The following is a 10,158-nucleotide window of genomic DNA, read 5'->3' as shown; positions in this document are numbered from 1 at the left end:
TTAGAATSTGAATTAGCGACAAAAAGATGTTCAAGATAAAATATTCTGAGAAGAAACCAGTTTTTAAACATTGTACTGTGAGTACAATGAATCCATCAACCTATCTTAGGCCTGAATGGCTTGCTCAGTCATCAAAAATATATTTTTCACGTGCTCTTTACATAGTTAGAGAACACTGAAAAACTCTAATCTGAAAAATWTGAGACCAGACACACTTCACGTGGCAAGGAATAAAAAATTGGCATTTCCTGGCACTCTGTAGTTATTTAAAATACATTTTGACACAGTGTTAGCATTTGGAACAGCTGTACATTTATAGAAATGTTGAATATCCAACTACACCTAATTCCTTGAAACACCCTTCCTATTCTTATATAGGAATCACCWATGTATAGCATCACCTGTATCTCATCTGGATTGAAAATTCCTGAATTTCYATTCTTTATTTTCTCCAGGTGGTAAGAAAGTTTGAAGGTGACAACTTTCCCCTTTTACTGATTTCAATATATGTTAATATTCAAAACTCTGAAATGAGTACCAAAAAAATGTTAGGAGTCTTTGCAATGATATTAACACCACCAACAATGACAATTTTCCCAATTTTTAATCAGAATCCTGATAAGTCWTAATTTTACTATAAATGTTACAGGGATAGTTTCACATTGAGCTAACATTATTCCTGGAGTGCAGATGTTGTTCCATGGACAGCTTTGAAGGAAATTATTCTCCCCAAATCAAAATCACTCTGACCTCTCCTGCATCCATGGAGAAGAAGATATTGCAGGCATAAAAATGAGGACATTTATGGAAGAGGAAACATGCCAGTAACCTCATAGGTGGGATAGCTGTGATATGTCAGCTTTAAAGTGTTTAGGTACCATGGTAAAAGGAATTGCCTTCACCTTCTGGTGTGAACGTTCGTATGCTAAGTCTGCTTTCTTGTTCTTCTTATAGGAGTCAAGTGAATCAAAACATTTGGGGCAAATCCAAGTTAAGCACTGAAGTACTGTGCAAGCTTCAGAGATAACTTTACTCTGGTTATGTTACTAATGAATATAGAGCTTTCTACTGAGTTCCTAGACCTGACACTCAGGTACAGGATAAAAGCTGCCTCTGACTAGAAACTTTTTAAAATGATGGGAGCATGATATGTTGGATTACATTCTATATAATATTTMTTTTCTTATTTGTTGTTCTCAGCAACAATGCATTTCTTTACTGATGTTATCCCAACTACTTCATGTCAATCTGTTGTGGGTGACTTAGCCTGTAATGCTCTCACACAAGTTCAGGTTGCCAGTTCCTTTTTGCTTCAGTAGAAGCTTTTTCTACCATTGACTGATTGTAAAACATATAATTTCTGCCTAATTTTCACATGTATTTGGCCAGTTTGTAGCTATGAACAGATTTAAAAATTATATTATTTATTCGTAAGTATTAATTCATAAATAGTATTTGAAATTCTTCAGTGTGCTTACATATATTAAAACAGTAATATTAATTGCACTTCAGTTCTATGGGATTTTTCAGAAGCTGACCTTTGCAATATGAGCCAATTARGCCAGTTAGAGTGTTCCTCTGCCCTTCTGAGAGATGTAAAATTAGAAAACATCTTGTTATAACTTGCTGGAAAAGGTGGGAAGATGAAGAATTTGTGTTTGAAGTCCTCCCAGTTAATGTCTGTGGACAAGAGATTCCCACATGATTAAGTTATACAAGGAGTTATAAAAATCTAATCTCGGTTCCTCTGAAAATTTTTGTTTTGTCCACCAATTCTTTGTGAGGAAGAATCCCATCACAAACATTGAAGATAAAGCCCCAGGATGTTTCTGAACTCAATAATATCTATTGCAATTTTTAGGTGTTGAGTCATTTAAAATGGAACCTCTTCTGTGGACCCTTCTCTGATTTATCAGGGAGAAAAATTCTAGATTTTAAATCTGTTTCCTGTACCACTACATGGTCAGCTTTTAGGAATCTCAAYAGAAATAATTTTGACTCTATAGACACAGAACTGATGTGTTAGCTRTTACTTCCCAGAATTAGTCAGAGGAGAAAACTGCTTGACTTAGGACTTTTTATAATAATATGCATAAAAGGGCCTTTTTTTCCAACAAGTATTTTTAATTACTTGCAGCCAGCTGAAACAAAAACAAACAAAAACCACCTCTAACACATACACAAGCTTGAAACTAATCACTACAGGATTTCCATTTTAAAGGTCAACCAATTTGCTTTTCTTCACTTACCATTTTAGAAAAGGAGAAGAAATTTAATAAATTAAGAAAGAATAATGGAATTACAATAGAAGAAACCAAGACTTAAAGTCCATATGTCTAAAATAGTTTTTGGGACATTGATTTATATTTACATAAAAATACTTTMATTCTAAAATGTACTAGTTTAAAGGAGGCAATTTGATTGCAAAYAGAATTAATCTAAACCTATAAGCTATTCACAAAAGAACAGTAAAAGGTAGCCTAGCTGGGTTTTCCCCCTCCTTTTTCCTTTATAACTAAGGCAGAGAAATTTTATTTCAAATACATAGACTAATTTAGTAATTCAGTTTAAATTTCAGTAGCCAGTTTTCTCTGAAGCCAAGAAGAATTTCTATCCAAAAGTTATGTCTAGTTTTCTGTCTAAAGAGACGATATGAAGCACTCCTTGGTAAAATTTTTATCAAAACGCCCCATGGAAGTTGAAAAACACTGCTGAATCATTCCTCTTAAGAATCAGAATTCAACTAGTGTGCTATATTTATCAGAAAGGAAATTGAATTTTCTTTTCAAAGAGTCATTTTTCAATTCACATTTCACCTTTTTTTTTTATTTTATTTTTTTGCACTCACTCTATTTTATCATTTTGGTTGGGTGATTCAACTCTTTAGCAATGAAGATGWTAGTTCTCAATGTTCTTAAGGCCAGCTCAGAGAATGTAGGTAAGCTTTCCCAAATTTCTGAATCATAGAAGTTCCACTGTTCATGTTCGTTAACTAATACTCAGAGCTGAAGTTAAGCACACCTTCCAGAAAAGCTCCTCATGTTGATTTTTTAACTATTGTTTGTACAGAGTTCATCACTAGCCTTGGTTGCAAGTCCCAGTAAACAACACCTACCCCTTCAAACTGGCCCATTAGTTGTATCTCAGTGTTGCGGCAAAAAATTTCCTATCATTATATTTAAGTTTACTTCCAGAGATTTGGTATTATTACTTTTTTGTTMTCTAGACAGAATTATCTTTTATCTGATTTGAAATGTTTCAAGATYGATAAAAGTACTCCTTAATCTTCTGTTTGATAAACTAAATTGATTGAGATCCTTAAATCTCTACCTGCAAWGTATAGTTTCCATCTCTTTAATGGTGCCTGGGCTGTTCTCCAACCTAGGTTAGTTTCTCAAAATCCTTCTTGAAATACGGACACCTAAACTGCAAAACACGTTTCAGTAATTTTCACATCAGTACCATAATAGTTACATCCTGAAGCACATTACATCAAGTTTCTTATTGGAATTACARTTAGATATCATCATGATCATAATACCTTATTTAGAGCCATTGCTCCCTGGGGCGGAGTTTCCTGTCGTAGATAATTGTCCACATCTTTGCTTCAGATGTAAAAACCATCTGTCYCCTATTGATGCACCTAGTAGCTTACTCCACCTATGAAACAAATTACCCATATTGCTTTGTGTTAGAGATCTGTCCTTGTCATGATTTCCCCCTCTTTCACTAACAACATTTAGTCTTTTCTTTTGTGTCATTGACAGACACATTAAATTGCACAGCTCAAGCTGATTTAGAGAGGTAATGTCATAAGTGGTTCAGAAAGTTCATCTTTTCCCAACTTGTTTTTGAATTGTTGCCAGCAAACTGCCTGTTGAGAAATACAAACCTTCCTCACCCTTTCTAGTTTCACAGTTCCTCAGTTTSACTCTGAGCTGGTAAAATTAGACTTAAATTGAAGCAGTGTGTATTGTGTAATTCACCCTTTGGCCTAAAGTTTCTTCTCCTGCTTGATGGTACTGTTCCATACATTACTGTAAGTTATATTATATATTTAACTATTAGCACCTATTAAACAATTCTCTTTCTATTTTAAGAAGCAAGTATGAATACTGTGCCAAAAGCAGCAGCAAGATAYAATCCCTATTTTAAACTATCATATTATTGCAAACACATGTGATTAGATTACTCACTTAAAAATAATCAAAGCTATTTGTGCATTTAAAACTAAGCATGTATTTAATTACTCATCAGTTTCCCTTTTAAAATATTGCATCGYTCTATTCTTTCTGCTTCTCTAAAGATACCACAGAAACCTTTTTCACACAAGGCTCTGGCCAGCAGCTGTGAGATGTGCCCAGGTAAGAGAGCCCCTGCAGAAATAGCCTCATMACCTTTGAATACTCTTCTCTCAAACTGCAGATCCTCTTTCTCTGTCTCCTGCTGCCTCAGATGCCATTTGGTGCTGCTGGCTCTGGTGAAGGGAGCAGCAGGAGCAGCTGCAGCAACAGGGGCAAGGCTGCCTGTCTGCCTGAAATCTGTACCTTGACTTATTTTTTCTCGTTGCTGTGAGGTAGACAACACATTTGTCTTCTATACCTGGATTGTTAGCATGTGCTTTTCCATAGAGATCTGTTTCTGAATTTTGCAAAAGTGAAAATAGTGAAAAGTAGAGGAACTGCTTTAAAATAGTCTAATGAATATGTCTTCCAGATAAAAATTTCAGACATTTTCTGATGAGAATCCACATAAATGGGATTAAAAGCCACATTTCATTAAGCACTCACTTTCTGTGGTAAGTCTGCTGCCCAGTCCATTTCTTAAACTGGCTTAAAAAAACAGCATTTCATTTTACTCAATATTACCTCTGGAATGAGGCAGTTGAGTTCTAGTGACAAGCAAAAGTTTCCACAGGCTTTCTTTGGGAACTGCAGATAATCCCACTGCCAATGGTCCTTCAAACACAGTGAAGTTTCCCTTGCTACTTTCAGTTTTGTATATAATCAATCTCTATATACTTTGGATCTCTAATAATTAAGGTTAGGAATTTTTCAGCCAGGATTTTGGTTCTGGCCATTACAAAATTAAGTTAGATTCGGAAATCATTGTACCTCATACAATTTCAGACATTTTTGTCCATTCATGTCAGACCAATTAGCATGATCTAGGGATCCTCCCAAAGGATTTCTCCAAAACATTTCCACTGTTTCTTCAAACAGTTTTTGTATGGGGAACAAAACCTTGGGACATCAGTACTGGTAATCCCTTGGAAGTGCATAGGAACTGCACAGGTGGAACTGCTTTGGAAAAYAGCCTTATGTTTTTTATACCTGACCAGAGACAATTACAAATTCCTTTAGATTACATGAGTAGAGATAGCATTTTCTTCTCTCTAGTAAGCCAATACTGTCAGTATTATTGAAATATTAAACCCTGCAKCTGACTCAAATTAGGCACAAGTGCAATAAGGCACAAGTGCCTAATCCAGATTGCTGTGGCTGTTCCCTTAAAGTGCATTGTTTGAACACTCTAAATGGCAGACTTTGTTTATTGGGCAATAATTCCTTTTCTGACTTGAACGCTTTTCTAATGGAAAAATTTACTATAATATGAGCTTTTGCTCAAGAGTGAAATTTAAGACATTATTGWATTTTCTGAAGCAAAATATCTACAGAAGAGCTGAGTGCTATCTTTTTGTTAGAGATGAAAGATGCACCTAGCAATGTGCATTCTTTCTGTTTTTCAGCAAAGGAAATGTGCTTAAATTCATCTGCAATTTTCTTCATATTATCCTAGACATTTCTGATAAATGTTAGGGTCAGGAAAAGAATTAGAGTTCACCTGTAGAATAGCTTTGAAGCTTGGAATGACCATCCCTTAATCTCCGCAGTGATCCCTTTCTCTCCAAATTCCTAGTAATATTTGTCATTTACAAGACACCAACAGTCTTTCATCTTCTTAAATGTGGTATTGCAGAGTTCCGGCTTAGATGAGAAGCTCTGAATGACAAAACAAAGTAGTGGAGACTCTCTGTGTATAAAGTTAAGTCATACTGCATTTTTTTTTGGAAACTAATCGTAGTACCAGCACCTGTAAATTGAAAACCCTTGAATTACAGGTACTTTCAAAGAAAAATGATGTTTAAATTGTTAAAAAATATCGGCAAAGCAAATATGGAAAATTGAAACCTGTCAATGCAATTATCTTGGTTGGTATATTTCAGAAAGGTTAGGGTGATATATGAAAAAAATCCCAATATTAAGATTAATTGGATAACTTTAAAAAGGGATAATTTTGTTAGATTTTAAATTATTGATAAAATACAGATATTAAAAATAATCAGACATTAAATATGCTATATTTTGGSCAGCTTTGTAATATCTTTTAAAATACATTTGGGAGTTTAGATTATATTTAAAGCTCCTTTCAAGCCAAATTATTCTATGATTCCATGTTTGGATTTTGTGGGTTTTTGTGTGTTTGTTGTTTTTTGTTTTTTTTTTACATTGAATACAACAAAAATGTCCTCTGCATAATCCAAGTCACAGAATTATAAGAGCAAGAATATCTTCCTTTAAATGCTCTAGTCGTTAATATTTCTGGTGACTCATGCAGAGTATTTTCTAAACAGGAAAAGAGTTGGGAAGCAAGGGCAGAGACAGAAATGCTACTGCTTAAAGCTCTATTGCYTCCATTAATTTTCATGCAGAAATTTTATTGTACACTAAATCTCAGGCAAAACTTTACCCCCCAAAAATCCAACACCCTTTCTCTTCCATTCCAGTGTAGGAAAGCCCTGGCTGGGTGGTGGTAAATATTTGTAAGCTGGAAGCTAAGTAAGAAATCGTGGTGTAACCCATGAAAAGCCAAAATCCTCCAGCCATGTGGTTCACCTGGATAAGAGCAGTTTGTGGCAAAATTTTGTGGAAGGGACAGCACACAACTTCCTGTCACTTTATTCCAAGAACTTCAGAATCAAATCCCTAGTTAGTGGATGTTGAAAACCCCAGAAAAAAATAGACAACGCTCATTTTAAATGAGCAACAAATGGGAGACTATCATGACAGAATGATGATTTGTGCATTCTTTTATGTGGAATAAAAGGAATTCAAGTCCTTTGAAAGAAAAATGCAAAAACTWAGGTCATCCAAAGTGAGTTTAAAGGTATTTGAACTACTGTCAGTGATCTCTTGGAATTTAGGGCMATGTGTCAATAGGGGGAAATAATATTTTTAGAAAAGGATAAACAGATTAAATTATACAATCTAGGTTGATGCAAAGAGTGCCAGAGGCAACAAGAGAAGAAGCAGTGGTAGAAGTGAAGAAGATTCATAGCCAACAGGAGATTSTGCTAAAAACATTTACAAATAAATTAAAGGCTTTAAAATTAGTATTTTCTGAGTATTACTTTTTATTATTAAACTATCCTTGTAAAAGGATGCTTTGCAATAGTCAGTGAAGCCCTCAGGGTTAAGACCTCTATTACGAAAGTGTTTTTCAGTTTGACCCAACAAACTACATCACCCATGTGCTTTACATGCTCTTCTTTCAAAGCTGATGCCTAACAGGATAACCTAAAAACATAAMATTATTTTAAGTCAAGATGGGTTTTGGTGGCATTTAGCTGAATACAAGGAGCAGGTGCAAATTGGCAGATTAGAAATACAAGCTCATCAAGTCGCTTTTATCCTTGAAAGCCTAAAAACTCAACAACAGGAGGTGAGTGGGGAGGGCAGAAGAGAAGTAGTGATCTTGATCCATATAAAATATTGAGCTGCTGATTAACAATAAAGATAAATTTAGTTGAAAAAAAAAGATTAAAAAATCAGTTTATATTTTGTTAAATACGTGTRGATAACTGACAATAGCATCTGTGAAGTGCTGAAGAAATTAAAATCTAAGAATAACATTTCGTGAAGAACCTCCTGATTAGGAAAGGCAAGGGCAAGAAGACCTTCAATTTAACATATGGAAAGAAAGGTGTTAAYATGCTTAATTAGTTAATTTCAGCAGATTTCATTCTGAGTCATTCTGATTAGGGTGGTGAAAGATGAGGTCTTTTTAARAACTGAATTGCTACTGAGTCAGGGGAGGTTTAGTTTGGGTATCAGGAGACAGTTTTCCACTGAGAGGGTGGTTGGGCACTGGAACAGGCTCCCCAGGGAAGTGGTCACAGCACCAAGCCCGACAGAGTTCAAGAAGCCTTTGGACAACGTTCTCAGGTACATGGTGTGATTTTTGGGGTGTCCTGCTGATGGCCAGGAGTGGACTTGATGATTCTGATGGGTCCCTTCCAACTCAGCATATTCTACAATTCTATGATTCTACTTGACAAAAAATATTTCTTTTAAAAGTATGCATAAGGAAATAGTTTGGTTTCAGTTCACCATGAATGATCACAGTGGAATGACTGTGCTCAACAATGTTAAAAAGTCATATTCCAAAATAAAGACTCACAGAAATCTCTAATTTTATGGTGCAAACCTGCACTGAGATACTAGAAAACTACAGTATGGAAAATTMTAATATTTGCCAAATCAAAAAAAGCTTGATTGATGCAATAAAACTAATGTACAACATGAAAAAATAGAAAATTTTTGATAATAGATTTTGTTTAAAGAATTATTGCAATATGCTATAAAATCTAGACAAGGGTACAAAATACAGTTTTATAGTTTGCCAGACATAAAAGTACTCTTACTYAGGCTGATGTTTATTTTGAGGCATGTTTAAGCAGCAATTATTTTTGAAAAAGTTATTACAAATGTCTAATTTCTGGACATGAAGAAATACTACTTGATAGAGAGTTACTGTTTTCCTGTTTTGGCTAAACATTATAGCTGGCTTTTCACCTGTATTTTTCTTCTAAATTAGTTTTGTTTCAATATTCTTGCCATCTAATTGAGCTTAGAAATTCTGTGGAGTAACCTCACTGTTTTCATACTTAGATTTTGAACCAGAGTGGTTTCATTTTAGTTCCAGGTATCTTTAGTACTTCTTTTGTGTGTGTGTGGTTTCTTTAGTCTTAGTGAAATAATGCATTTGATCTTTTGAAGAAGTCAGCCCTGTGACATCTCTTACCGCTCTGTGTTGCATGACCCAAATCTTTCATAATACAGTTTTCATCAGGGTGYGTTAAACTTTCTATGAAAAGAAACTTGGGTCTTCAACATGCTCGATCATGTTAATGTGTGAAACTGAAACAGATGGAAAACAAGTTTAATGCACATGAAATATGGTTCAAACATCTTGGTTAGGAAWTTTGAATTAAATGTGGCAAATTTATTCAATTCCTGTAGGTAAGGACAAATACAATCCTTTGTTGGCTTCTGTATCTTGAGAGGCTCTTCTGCTAAAGACAAAATATATTTGTGTGAGCTATTAAATGGCAGAGAAATACTCCATTTTCAGCTAAGCTTTTTCCAGAGACAGCAGCTTTGCATTGCGACCCAATAAATTCCACACTTTGCTATTCCCTGCTTCTACTCTTTAACAGGAATCCTAAAGATGAATGCAAAATGAGTTGAAAGTGAATTGGAGTATGCTAATAGCTCACAACTATTTTTCACTGAAGAGAAGCTTTCTTCCAGAAATCCGTATGAGTAAAATAGATCCTTAAAAGAATCATGGTTAGAAAAGACTCTGTCCATTTGCTTAGAGGGAATGATGCAAGGAAAAGGGATATTGAACAATAAGTCTTTTCAGAAGTCTGCTAAAGCCACCAAGGATTGTTGAAGCTTTATCTGTACTTCAGAAGTGCAATTTCTCATTTTAAAAATTAAATATAAACWAATCAGTGACTGGATGATGGTGTAGTGTTATCACATATGAATTATGGTACKAGTGGTAGCTCTTCCTTTTCAAACAAGATGTGACAGTCATTAAAAACACACTTTGGTGTTATTTATCATGGGGAAAAATTTTCTGTGTTTAAAACTTTAAAAAATAAATTCTACAAAGGGATGAGAGAAGGTTATCCTACCCGATGTGTGAGCTTGACTCATCACGGATGGCAGAARTAAGTGGAATGAAAGCAATTTAAGTGTCTGCTAAGGTGTTAGACTATAAATTTAATTATGATAGGTGCTAATCCTCAGGGATAACAAAGGCATCTATTTTATTGATTTTTCTTTCAAGTAGCAGGTCGTCAGCTGG

Source organism: Malurus melanocephalus, unplaced genomic scaffold (genome assembly GCF_030028575.1).
Source record: "Malurus melanocephalus ecotype Western Australia unplaced genomic scaffold, MMel_1.1 scaffold_44, whole genome shotgun sequence".
Classification (NCBI taxonomy): Eukaryota; Metazoa; Chordata; class Aves; order Passeriformes; family Maluridae; genus Malurus; species Malurus melanocephalus.
This window is presented reverse-complemented; position numbering follows the sequence as displayed.